This window comes from Spinacia oleracea, chromosome 4 (assembly GCF_020520425.1).
Source record: "Spinacia oleracea cultivar Varoflay chromosome 4, BTI_SOV_V1, whole genome shotgun sequence".
NCBI lineage: Eukaryota > Viridiplantae > Streptophyta > Magnoliopsida > Caryophyllales > Amaranthaceae > Spinacia > Spinacia oleracea.
The window spans coordinates 114,186,617-114,200,590 of record NC_079490.1 but is presented as its reverse complement, the minus strand read 5'-3'; the positions used below and the strand labels follow the sequence as shown (position 1 = coordinate 114,200,590).

Here is a 13,974-nt window from a genome sequence, read left to right as displayed (position 1 = left end):
AATTTGTTGACCAATGCAATGAATTAGTTAAAGCCATCGAACCAATTTGTTAAGCAATGAAACCAATTAGGTAAGCACTGAAATTCAATTAGTTAAGCAATCGAACCAATTAGTTAAGCAATGAAACTAATTAGTTAATCAATGAAACCAATTAGTTAAGCACTGAAACCAATTAGTTAAGCATTGAAACCAATTAAATAAGTACCAGAACGAAACAGTTAAGCAATGAAACCAAAATAATTACTGAGATCAATTAGTTAAGCAATGTAACCAATTAGTTAAGCAATGAAACTACTAAGTTTACAGATATAAAGAAAGTATTTGTTAAACCTGAAATTCAATAAGTTAAGCAATGGAACCTATTAGTTACGCCTAAAATTCAATTACTTAAGCATTGAAACGAATTAGTTAAGCATTGAAACCAATTAATAAGTACCAGAACGAAACAGTTAAGCAATGAAACCAATTATTTAAGTACCGAGACCAATTAGTTAAGCAATTAACCAATTAGTTAAGCAACGAAACTACTAAGTTTACAGATATAAAGAAAGTATTTCGTAAACCTGAAATTCAATTAGTTAAGCCTAAAATTCAATTAGTTAAGCAACGAAACCAATTAGTTAAGCAATGAAACCAACTAGTTAAGCAATGAAACCAATTAGTTAAGCCTGAAATCCAATTAGTTAAGCAACAAAATCAATTAGTTAAGCAATGAAACCAACTAGTTAAGCAATGGAGTCAATTAGTTAAGCAATGAAACCAATTAGTTATGATTTTAGAAATTTTAGTTACGTGTTTCTAAGTTTAGTTAAGATTTTATATGGTTTAGTTAAGCATAATCGTGTTTTAGTTAAGATTAAATCGATTAATGAGAATTCTTTACTAGTGAACCTAAAGTGACATTATATTGGGCTGGGTGTAATTTTTTTGTGCTTTGGCCCATCCTTTCCTTGAAATTCAATTAGTTAATTAATGTAATTGATTAGGTAATCTATGAAATCAATTATCTAAGCATTGGGACCAATTAGTTAAGCATCAGAACCAATTAGTTATGCAATAGAACCAATTCGTTAAGCAATGAAACCAATTAGATTATAGATATAAAGGAAGTATTTTGTTAACCCTGAAATTCAATTAGTTAAACAATGGAAATAATTAGTCAAACAATGGAACTAATTCGTTAAGCAGTTAAACCAATTAGTTAAGCAATGAAACCAATTAGTTACTGAAACTAATTAATTAGTTAAGCACTTAAACTAATTAGTTAAACTATGAAACCAATAAATTTATAAATATAAAGAAAGTATTTGTTAAGTCTAAAATTCAATTAGTTAAATTTGGGATTCAATTAGTTAACAATGTAAGTAAGTAAACAATTAATTAAGCAATTGCACCAATTAGTTAAGCAATGCAACCAATTAGTTAACAATTGAACCAATTAATTAAGCAATGCAACCAAATAGTTAAACAACATAACAAATCAGTTAGCACTGGAACTAATTAGTTAAGCAATGGAACCAATAAATTTACAGATATAAAAATAAATTGTTAAGCCTGAAATTCGATTAGTTAAGCAATAAAACGAATTAGTTAAGCCTGAAATTCATTAGTTAAACAATGAAACCAATTAGTTAAACAATTGAACCAATTAGTTAAACAACAGAACAAATCAGTTAAGCATTATAACTAATTAGTTAAGCAATGGAACCAATAAGTTTACAGATATAAAGAAATTAATTTTTAAGCCTAAAATTCAAATAGTTAAGCAATATAAACACTTAGTTAAGCAAAAGAACGAATTAGTTAAAGCAATTGACCAATTGTTAAGCTTGAAATTTAATTAGTTAAGCAACGAAACCAATTAATTAAGCAATGAAACTAATTAGTTAATCCTGAAATTCAATTAGTTAAGCATTGTAACTAATTAGTTAAGCAATGATCCTAGAGATTTTTCACATACTATGGAAGACGAGGATGAAATTGTCGAGGAATTCGAGTTGCAACGTGAAACTATTAGGCCTTACACCCAAAAATGGGAGACTATTGTAATGACTAATGAGCACGATTGATGAAATTTCCCTGTTTGATTGTTAAGCCTGTGATTCAATTAGTTAAGCAATGAAATTAATTAGTTAAGCAATATTGATTTAGTTATATACTTATTATTCAAAATTAAAATCATGCAGAGTAACTATTCAGCTCATAAGGGCAACTATTTGTATGATACTTTAACTAATTTGTATAAAAACTTAACTATTATGCTCATAAGAATAACTATTTGTACTATACTTCGAAACTAATTTATATAATAGCTTAACTATTTGACTAATAAGTACAACTATTTGTTTTATACTTTCACTAATTTACATAAAAACTTTACTATTCAATCGGCTCATAAATACAACTATTTATTCGATATTACAATTTAACTAATTCATATAAAACCTTAACCAAATAAAAACAAAAAAGTTGGATGTCTTGCACGAAGACTTCATCTGAAACATCAAGGTGCAGCTTGACTACTCCATCTGGAGCCTCAGCAAAAGGTTTTGGTGTTTGATGGACAAGCCATTAGAGCCAAATGCGAACTATCATAATCGACTTTGATTTGAAAAACCAATGATGTAGATCCGTATTCCTTTGGTTCTTGGGAGCTTCAACCTATAACAATGACGAAATGAAGAACTGAGCAAAACTGAATCACAATTACTAACATTTACAACACAAACTGGCTGGTCGCCACAATCAAACACCACAAACCCAAAACAAGCTCACGGACTGAAAGTTAACTGAATGAAAACAGGTATACTTCCCAGTTCACACTAATTTAAAGCTGGTCAAAACATGTTAATACAACCCAGATCAATTAATTAAGCTCTTATCCACTAGGTGATGGACAGAAAATAGGCTAGTCAGCGGTTAGTACTTTGTATTAGACTTCTCAACTCGTGAGATCAACTATCAAGATTAACCCATTTTTTTGTTAAGGGTTAGATGAACTCTCAAACACAAGAAAAAAAGCAACACCATATTATATTGAGTGATTAAGACTAAAGAGAACTTTGAAATTCCAACAAAATAGAAAAGGCGAGCCAAGAGGTAAAAGGTGTCAAATCTTTATTGTAAACTACGTAAAACCTTAACATAACCAAACAACAAAAGGTGGCTTACTGCCGAGTTCCTCCTGGAACAATTGGAACAACTTGAATTAGTTAAGGGAAAACAACCAGTAAGCTTCACCTAAATATAAGAACAACCAGTAAGCTTCACCAAGCAAATAATGGCGGAACTTCAGTATGAATATGAGTGCTTTGGTCTTAGTTTTGCCGACTGGATGAACTTCCACAAATCTTAACTAAACGAAGCAAATTCTTAACTAAATATGACCATGGATTAACTAATTTAATTCATAACTGAAAACTAAGCACAACAATAAGATAACTAAATATGAGAAATCATTAACAAATTTAATTCATAACTAAGCATGTCACGTACTAAAGTACCACAAATCAAAACTAAAATTAACAAGAGATAACTAAATACAACAAAAGTTTAACTAAAGATCCCCAAATCACAACTTCAATTACAAAACTAAATAAAGAACAATCTCAACCAAATCATTCAAATTCATTGTTTGTTACACAATTCTCCAGCAACAACACAATTAACAGATGAAAAGTTCAATCAATTGCAAGACAACAAACGTAAAAACGAATGAATTAACATTAAATTCAGAAAACCCTAACCTCCGATGGCGACGGCGGCAAGGAAAAGTCAACCCTAACCTCCGATCAGTCTCGACCTACCGAAACCCATCGCCCCCATAGCGGCGTCCATCCGCACCTCCACCACCGCCTCATGTTGTCAGAAAATCGATAATCGAAGATTCAATTAGGGTTTAGATGAAACTTGAAATTGAAACTAAAAGGAGATCAAAAGGTGTAGAACGTTGACATCGGAACCTGGTAGACATGATTGTGGTGGTGGTTGTTGTCTCCGGCGATGATAGATGAAGGCAAGATGAACGAGAGAGAGGAGAGAGGAGAGAGAAGAGACTGAAGGATGAGCAAAGGAAACAAGGAGAAGAAAGAAAAAGTGATTCTATATGCGCGTGACATCACGTGCGCGTGGGCGAATGAGTTAGTCGTACCTCCACGCGCCTGTCAGTCCGCCTGACACAAAAGCTGCTGATTTTTTTCTCCCCCGAAACTTATTCCTGTAATATTAAGTTAACTTAGGTCTATTGAATGTGGTTTTTCTAGAGGAACATGGAAGAGTTTAGAAACTCATGTTTCTATGAAGTACCCGTCAACCTTTTGGTCTATGGATGTGCCTCTAAACTGTCAGTGACACACTGACACCTACACTATCAACATATATGTGTTTTGTGTTGTCCATTTAATCTAATCATAATTATGCATACAAGTTTTACCATTAACGATCTTTCCCCATTACCCATACCGTTTGAACCACATCTCTCATTGTTTGTTGTAAACATTGAAGCCATTATGTGCTTAATATTATGAGAATCTCTCTTGGTGTTTGCTGCTCATTCTTTCATGTATACATTATTCAATCAACTATGCTAAGAGTTTAGCTTCAGAACATATTTTTTCAGTATGCAATCAGCTATTTATGTTACAAGTTTAGCTTCTGTTGAGTTATTTTGTGATCGTGATGGAGGCGAACATATCTCTCGCGTTTGCGGGATTTTTCAGGTGTGTCGAGTTTCTTCACGAGATTTTTTTTATTGTCATATATGTCTTACATCATCTTTTTGATATTAATAAATGTTAATAGTTTATTTTTATCATACTCCATGCATACTTGGCCCTCTAATATAGAGTTAAATATCTGCTTACATTTTGGGGTATTATCTTTTTGCAGTTAATATGTGATGGATATGATGGTCGAAGGAAATGTTTAGCCTGGATTTTGGAAAATGTAGTCTGGACATAAATGAATGATGGTTGGCAGTTGAAGCAAGAGATGGTACATGTTCTCCGAGTATTAGTCATGTGCCTACAAATTGAAGGAAGGTTTATGATACCATGAAGTTTCATGTCCCTTTTTTGTGTTTATATGTAGGCCTTGCTTGGGCCATAACAATTTGTGTTAGTTAAGTCTATCAAAGTAAACGGCCTCTGTATACATGACACAATTTAATTCTAGCCCAACAACCTTCAAATGGAAGTTTTTATATTTTGTACTCGTGTCTCCCCAACTACAAGTTTTCTGATTGATGATAATAAGGCCTAAGTATCATTTGTATGCGCATATATCCCAAAGTTCAAGTTTGATCATTGGCAATATGCCAATATGTTTACATCTGTCATAAAGTTTTTTGTACCGATCTTTTACGTGAACATATTTACATGATAACTTTTTATATCTTGGGGGACCGTGCGCGCTAGCGCACGGGCCAACAACTAGTGCAAACAAAAATATGAGAGTAAAATAAAAATAATGTCCTAATCTAAAAAGAAAAATAGTCACCGAAAGAAATGCCTCTATCGTCCTCAAAAGTAGTTCGGTCGCGGTCTCGGGTAGGAAAAAGTCAAATTCGGGATATAGGAAAGTCAATGCCAAGGATCCATGCCACTCAATATTTGTGTTTGAGAATTTGGCTAGAAAGAACAAGATCCTCACACATGGGTAGCAATTACTATCCTCTCCGGCTTCAAGTCACTAGAGAGAACGACACCATCTTGCCACAAACCAAGGGTTCAAGACTCATGCTATCCAAAGTTCTAACCAACTACCTTTACACCCAAATCCTAGAATCGGACCAAGACATTCAAAACCGTGCATACCTCTACCAATTAGGAATAAAAGCATTCGAACCTACAAGTTCCAATTTTATTATGCCCGGATCAAGAATAAATCCTAAAAACTAGAAAAACCTTGCCTTGACAAAAAGAAAGGAAAAGGAAAAGGAAACGATAAAGAAAAGAAAAGAATGAAATAAAAAGGAAAGAAAAAGAAAGAAAAGAAAATAAATAAAGAAAAAGGAAAAGAAAACAAAACAAAAGGAACCTAAAATCAAAGAAACTAAACAAGAAAATATATACAAGAGCACACAAATGCACGAAATCAATGGTATGAAAATCATAATGGCAGCCACACAATAAAATCTCCCCCCAAGCTTGAATTAGGCCATGTCCTCAAGGCCTAAAACGAAACAAGGAGGGGCACAACTACCCATCCAACCAATGCCCCACATGAATAATGCCCGATCCCAAAGAATGCAAGTGAGTAAGAAGGATATTACCGGAGATGCCGTGGGAGAAAGTCCCGCAAAGAACCGAAATAACTAACGAACTCACCAAAAATATCACCGGGCATGGTAATGGTGGATGAAATGAATCCACACCAAGAAAACGCACAAAAACATGCACAAAACTCGCGGGGTGCCTCCTGGAAGCGCTCGTTTAACGTCATTAGCTTGACGAATCCCCCCATTTTCATGGGGGGTCAAATACAACAAATTTTGAATCGTCACAAGTCAAAAATCTTCTTGTGGCCTCCTTGGGCACAAACATTTTATCGAAACCACCACTCATAGAGACGCCATCAAACCAACTTCCCCTAGGCCTTTGCTTGCCCTTCTTGGCCTTCATGCCCGGGGGGTGCTTACCATTGAAAGCTGAAGTTCGTGCGTCATCATCACCTAGATGCATCCCGAATATCTCGGGAATGGTTGTGACATCATCAAAGGCATCTCCCAACACCGTGGGGCTCACAAGCACCTTCTTCTAATTGAAGTTGTTCCTAGAAAGCTTATCATCAAACTTAGAAACACAAGAGTTGTTAGAAGGGTTAGCATGTATGCAATGATGCTCAATGCAAGCAATAGTATCTATCTTCATGAAACTCTTCATCTTAGAACAACATCCATCATTATACGGAAGCTTGAAGCTATCCTTGGCGTCTCCCGCCTTCAAGGTGATAAGACCACCTTGAACATCAATAAGGGCCCCCGTCGTGGCCTAAAATGGCCTCCCTAAAATTATAGGGGTGTGGGCATCCTCATCAATGTCCAAGACAATAAAGTCAACAAGAAAGGTGAGCTTCCCTATCACAAGGGGAACGTCATCAACCCTACCCAAGGGGAACATAACCGAGCGATCGGCTAGTTGCAAAGACATAGGAGTAGGGGTGATGTCACCAAGATTAAGCTTCTCATAAATTTTGTATGGCAAAATAATCACACTCGCCCCCAAATCACAAAGAGCGTTATCAAATTTAAACTTTTGAATGCTACAAGGAATTGAGAAACTCCCGGGATCCTTGAGCTTTGGGGGAAATGGGCTTTGGATTAAGGCACTACAATTCTCCGTGAGATGCACGGTCTCCTTGGGCCCACAAGTTCTTTTTCCACACAAAATGTCTCTCAATAACCGAGATTAATGTGGAATTTTCTTAAGTTCCTTGGTGAAAGACAATGATACATAAAGCTTGCTAATCGTATCAAGAAACTTAGAAAATTGATCATCCAACTTTTTTCCAACAAACTCTTGAGGATAAGGGAGTTTGGGAGTAGGGAGAGGTAGAAGAGTAGCCTTCGTTGGCTCCAAACCATCACTCACATCATTAACGTGAGGCTCCTCTTCGACCTTATCATAGTCCTTAGACTCAACTCCCTCAGACTCTTCCCCCATAGAACAAGAAGCTTCACTTAGCTTAGCACCATCATCTAGAATCTTCCCACTCCTAGTCACAACGGCATACATTTGTTTAGGAGGTACTTGACCTCGGGGTGGGAGACTTGTATGCACTTGATGCTCTTTGATGGTGCTAGCAAGTTGAGATAGCTGAGTTTCAATCATCTTAAGATGAGTATTAGATTTTTTGAATCCATCCTCAAATTCCACATTCTTTTTGGCTTGCGCCCCCACAAACGACTCCATGAGAGCCTCAAGATTAGACTTGGGAGGAGGGAGCGGTGGAGGAGTATTACCAAATCCGGTAGGATTAGGTGGAAATTGAGTGCCATAGGTCCTAGGCGCATTGAATCCGGGAGGAGGGTATTGGGAATTGCCATATTGGTTTCCCGAATTCAATGGATAGCCCCCACTAGAAGCTCCCCTATATTGCCCATATTGGTAGTTATAACCCCCTCCACCTTGGTGGTTTGGGTTATAACTAGCTTGGTTGTATTGAGTTTGATTACCTAGGCCATGGGGTTGACCATAGGAAGCTTGGCCTTGATAGCCTTGCGCCCTATAGTTAACCCGACCTTGATTATCAAACCTTCCTCCTTGGCCTTGGCCTTGGTAGGATCCACCTTGATAAGCATGCATAGGAGGGCCTCTAGGTGCTTGTCTATTAAAGTTTGGGTTTGGGGGCCCATCATACCTAGGCCTTTCATTCATAGCATTTGCATATTCCACATCAAATTCTTGCTCATAAGGAGAGTCATGTTCAACATATGAGACATTATGCAATAAATGGCACATGCTAGGGAAATGACCATGCTCACCACAAATATCACAAAAAGATGTATCAAGAGGCATGGTGTTGTAGGAACTAACCTTGCCCTTCCCCTTAGTGAGAAGGGTGGCCGATGGTGGAGGAATTGTTGATGGAGATGGTGGTTGACTAGGAGCACTCTCAAGCTTCTAAAGTATTGAGCTAAGCTTTTCAATGATATTGGCTTGCTCCAAAGAGAAAGTTGAACCCTTGCTATTTTCATACTTGCATTTGCTATCATAATTCCTAGTCCCCACGTGCCATGCTTGGTAGTTTTGCACGACATCTTCGAGTATCTCTTCGATTTGGTCCTCCGTCTTATTCATGATTGGACCACCAACCCCCGTATCAAGACTTGTGTTTGGAGTTTGGGCTAAGTCCTAAGTAGAAAGTTTGGTGGAGGAGCCACTTAGGTATTCCGTGGTGAGGACACTCCCTTTGGTATTCCTTAAATCGATTCCAAGCCTCAAATAGGGATTCATCACGTTTTTTCTCGAAGGATTGAATTTTGTGCCGATACTCCGTCGTCTTCCCATGCGAATAGAACTTACTAAGGAATGCACTTGTCACTTCGTTCCAAGTCCTTAGTGAATTTGGCTTGACCTCCTTGTCAAGTCAATCACTAGCTCTCCCCAATAGAAAAAACCGGAATAGCTTCAACCTAACATACTCGGAGGTCACCCCGTTGTGCTTAATTGTATCGCAATAATGTTCAAATTGTTTCAAATGTTCGTGTGGTGATTCACTACTTTTTCCGCAAAACGGGTGACTTTGAACCAAGGTAATCAAGACGGGCCTTATCTCAAAGTTGTTGGCATTAGTGGTCGGGGCTTGTATGCCACAAGTTGCCTCAGAAGCGCCCGGTATGCCCAACTTCTTAACCGGAAGAGCCATTTCTCTATGGTTGGACTTGATAGCTCTTGACCCGGAATTTCGCTCAAAGGATCAAATCCATTGTAGCTCGATGAACGGGTTCAAATTCGTCTCAAGCTCCGCAAAGTCCTCTCTAACTCTAAGTCGAGATAGTAGAGAGGTCTATGACGAGTGCTCCCCCTATCTTGCATACAATCTCAAACAAACCGTGAGCAATGAAAAGTAAACTAAACAATAATGAAATTTTGGGTTAAACTAGACTTGACTAAACCAAACTCAAGAACAACAACCGTTCCCCGACAACGGCGCCATTTTGATGGGGCTTTTCCGTGTCGTTGAATCGGAATCCACCTATCAAACAATATTTGTAAGATCCTAAACCGACACACTATATAAATTATGGTGGTAAGCTAAAGTATCTTCCCAGGAGAAAGATTCGTTTTGAGTCTAAGCACCAAGCAAGTTTAGAAAGCTAATTCAAAAGAATGTGTCAGAACTAAGGAAATCAAGCTAATTAGGCAACAATTATGGCCGGAAGGAGTTAGGGTATCGGGGGTCAACTTGGGTTCATTGGGGAAAACGAGATGCAATGCAAGCATGATAGCGTAAGGATATGCAATTAAGGAAGCAACCAACAATTGTGGTTCGGAACCCCTCTCGGTTAGCGAACCTTTCCAATTCTAACTCTAATGAAACGCTTTCGCGTCACCTTAGAACTAGGATGGGAATGTAAATCAACTAGCCACTTCAAATTCATTAATAGACTCTCAATTTCTTGACAAATCCATGAAGAAAGCTCCAATTATAATGACAAGCATAGTATTTCCAACTACTAAACCAATCAAACATGGAAATCCAAAATTGCAAGTCACCCAATTCTACAAATCAACTCTACATCCCCAATTATTCCCCAAGAATCACCCCTAACCCTAACAATTGACTACTCACTACTCATTGATGGGGCAATTAGGCTAGAAATTGAAATTAATGATAAGCCAAGAATCATCATGATTGAATTGAAAAACGAAATTGCAAAGCAAACAAGCAATCAAGCTAGACTTTCCAAGGATTCAATTGAAATCAAAATAGAAAGCAAATCCAAAATTCAACTATGAAAGCAATTAAGGAAAATAAGGGAAGAATTGAAAAAATTGAAGAGAAGAGAAGTTACTCAATGCTTGAAGAATCTTGAACTTGAAAGCAAAACGAATTAAACTTGAATTTCTCACTAGAATTTTGAATTACAAAGTGTTTGAAACTAAAAACCTCTGAAAATTCTCTCTCTAAAACTCAAAAGCATAAAACTGAAAACGAATTCAAAACTTACTAAAAACTCACTCTCTAAAATAATAATCGAAAAAGTATTTATATGTTTCCGAAAATAGAATTTTAAATGACGAAAATGTGCCAGCCCGCGTCTGTGTGAGAGCGCACACACCCTTGTGCAAACGAACAGGTAAGTGTGTGTGGGCGCACAAAAATTACGTGCGTCCACACGGAGCGACGATTCAGATCCTTCGTGCCGTGCAAGCGCATGAAAATTCTGCGCGGTCGCACAGACCAAATTCAGCCATTCTCTTCAAGATTTCTTGTGTGGTCGCACACTTCTGCTGTGTGGGCGCATGGGAATCTGGTGTGAGCGCACCGTTGTTCTTCGTGCGAGCGCGCACAAAAAAGGGGAGCTACTGGAAATTTGCCTTTATTTGGTGCGAACGCACTCTGTTACCCGGGCGCACAGCCTTGTGTTTCCTTCAATAACTCCTCTTCTTCACTGTGCGAGCGCACAGAATTCCTGTACGATCTCCTCTTCTTCACTGTGCGAGCGCACAGAATTCCTGTGCGATCGCACAGGACTGCTTGTTGCACAATTCTACTCAGATTTCCACATTTCTTCAAGATTTTTCTATAAAGCATCAAAGTGGAATAAGAACATATAAATGGCATAAAAACTACCTAAAAATCACAAAAATCATAATAAAAACAATAAGAAGACCTAAGTTAAGAGGGACATAAATGCCGCTCATCAATGGCCAGAATTACTGGTGATTGTTTCTCCCCAAGAGGGAGTGGTAGAGTCTTGTTATCCACCATATTCAGATTTAAGTGCTTAAGCTTATAACAGTCCTCGATATCATGCTAGTTGCCCCGATGGAACTTACAACAGGCATCTTGGTTCCAACTCTTTGACCTTTTGTCTGCTGGTGGGTCCTATGTAGGGCCAATGGGAGTAATGACCTCCTTCTAAGTCAGTCGATCAAATGCATTGGAGTATGTCATGCCTAGGATGGTGAACACCCTTTGAGGCCTGTTTTGGAAATTAAGTTGATTGTCGTTATTCTTTGAATAGTTGTTTCCTTTGCAGGATTTGTTTGGAGGATAAGGATATCCAAGAGCTTTGACCTCATGGATTTTGGTTGTAGCCTCAGTTTTCTTACCCCTCCAATTTTCTGCTTGAGGAGCTGGTGTCGGAGATGTTTTCATCAAGTCATCCTCAATGTCTACCCCAATACTGTAAGCTCTTTTGAAGGTCTCAAAGCCCATGTATTTCATGTGACTATTGTACTTTGAGAGCAGGATGGAAATTAAGGTCTTAACTAACTCTTTCTCTGAAGGTCAGGTCACCATTTGGGATGTCATTTCTCTCCACCTGTTGAGGTATGAAGTGAACCCCTCGTGAGGATATATATTGTCTGAGTACCTCCAATTCACAAAGGGCAGTTAGTAGTTGGAAGTTGGGCATGTATTGCTCCATGAATGCCATGGCCACTGCTTCCCATGTTCTTGTTTTATGGTCTTTGAGAGAGTAGTATCATTTTGACAAACTGGTTCCAGAGACATTGGGAAACAACAGGTTATAGCTCCGGGTCGACCCCTTTGATGGCCATCTTGGCTCAAAAGTTCTTGAGGTGGTATTTCGGATTCTCGATGGATTGGAACTTTGGGGTATCATTGGCAGAGACCTTGACAGGCATATTGATTTTCCCCTTGAGACTATCCTCACCAGATGCATCATATTAGTGTTCATTGTTAGTGGCCCGATTCACCAGATTTTCAACCTTCTTGGACAGGTCAACATGGGAGGTAATCTTCTCTACGGCCACCAGACGGTTGCTTACCGTTTCCAAAGTGGTGCCAAAGTTGGCCACCGTAGCCATGAGCTGAGTAACTTGCTATGTTGTTGCCATTAGGTCTGGTAGTAGAAAACTTGGAAGTGGATTGCTTGTAACGGGGCTTGCGGCTTGTTCAATACCAGTCAACACAGAAGCTATAACCGATGGAGCTCTCCACAGTCTTTCCCCTTGACGGCAAACCCACAAAGCCGAAAGCCATATGGAGAGTGATCAAGTCTTTGCCCCCATTGTTAACCCAATGTAGAACACATTCTTTTGGGCAAGGGTAGAAAAATTGATTTTGAATTTTTGAAAAGCATGCATGCAATGCCTAAGAGACAATTTTATTGAACCAAAATTTGCAAATTTTACCGTTTCGGTGCTCGTTCTCAAAGTTTGGGAGCGTCTCTTTGATGTTCAAAATCCGAGCTTAACTCCCATTTTTGAGCATAGAAACGTGAATTGGGCAGGCTGCCAATGCTAGATACTGTGACAGACATAAGGCAGCAGCGTCAGACGCTAGGATCAGCGCCAGACGCTGCTGGCTGGCGCCAGGCGCTTCAGCCAGTCAGTGGCAGAATACTCAAAACATGTTTACTACTCAAAACGTAATTCCAGGACTCCCTGGTTGAGTCGCCAAATGTTGTAGTGGTATTTTTCGTATTCCGTATAGCTTGTACATTGAATTTTGTATGTAAGTTATGAGAGCTTGCTTAATCTTGTTTAAGACTAACCAAGGTCCCTAACTTGTTCAATTTGTCAAGTGTGTGATCAACTAGATTTGACTTGATCTTCTCAATCCCACCCCTAAAAGGGAAGAAATATTCTAGGTTCACACAAGTGATATAATTGAATTTTGAACATAGAAAATTAAAGCTCAAAATATAGGAAAGTGCGTAAAGTACCCCTACGGCTTTCAGAATTTTGAACATTAATGGAGTCGCTACCAAATAAGTTTTAGGGTCCGGTTTGGAAAGACCTAGTATGAATCGGGATAAGACATTTGGAATTTGAAATCGTTTAGAAACTCGGGTAAGGAAACGAGGCACTTATTTGAGTAAAATTTGCAATTGGTTCATACAATACAAGCATCATTTTCGGAATAAAATTCTAACATGACACTAAAATTTAGGCGGATGAGCATGCTTGATTAGAACAAATTTTCTAAGTTTGTATGGTGATCACTTTGCTTTAAGTCAAATTTAAGGAACCTAGGCCGGTTTGTCCAAAAATTATCTTTGTTAAGCATGATTAGAACTTGTATTTTGTTGATTTAGCATGTTAGGCGATGAAAGAAATAAACAAGTAAAGCATCATCACAATAGAAATATAAAGTGCAGAATTAGTAAATATACATCACACCTAGAAAAAGACTAGGTGAAAACCACATTGCCTAGAAGTACTAGCCAAGTAAAGTTGCATAAATAGCAAGTGCGGAATTGAAAGGTGCAATATTTAAAGGTGCATAATTGAAATAAGCAATAAATAAGCAATAAAACAATAAATAAGCAATAAAGCA

General features: G+C 38.0%; 1 non-coding gene across 1 annotated transcript; it reads left to right on the top strand.

The window, feature by feature from the left end:
* The first annotated feature begins 8,887 nt into the window (after window positions 1-8,887).
* LOC130460399 (small nucleolar RNA R71) lies at window positions 8,888-8,993 on the top strand. The gene has a single exon (XR_008920277.1). It is a non-coding gene; the product is annotated as a small nucleolar RNA R71 (small nucleolar RNA).
* The last annotated feature ends 4,981 nt before the right edge of the window (window positions 8,994-13,974 follow it).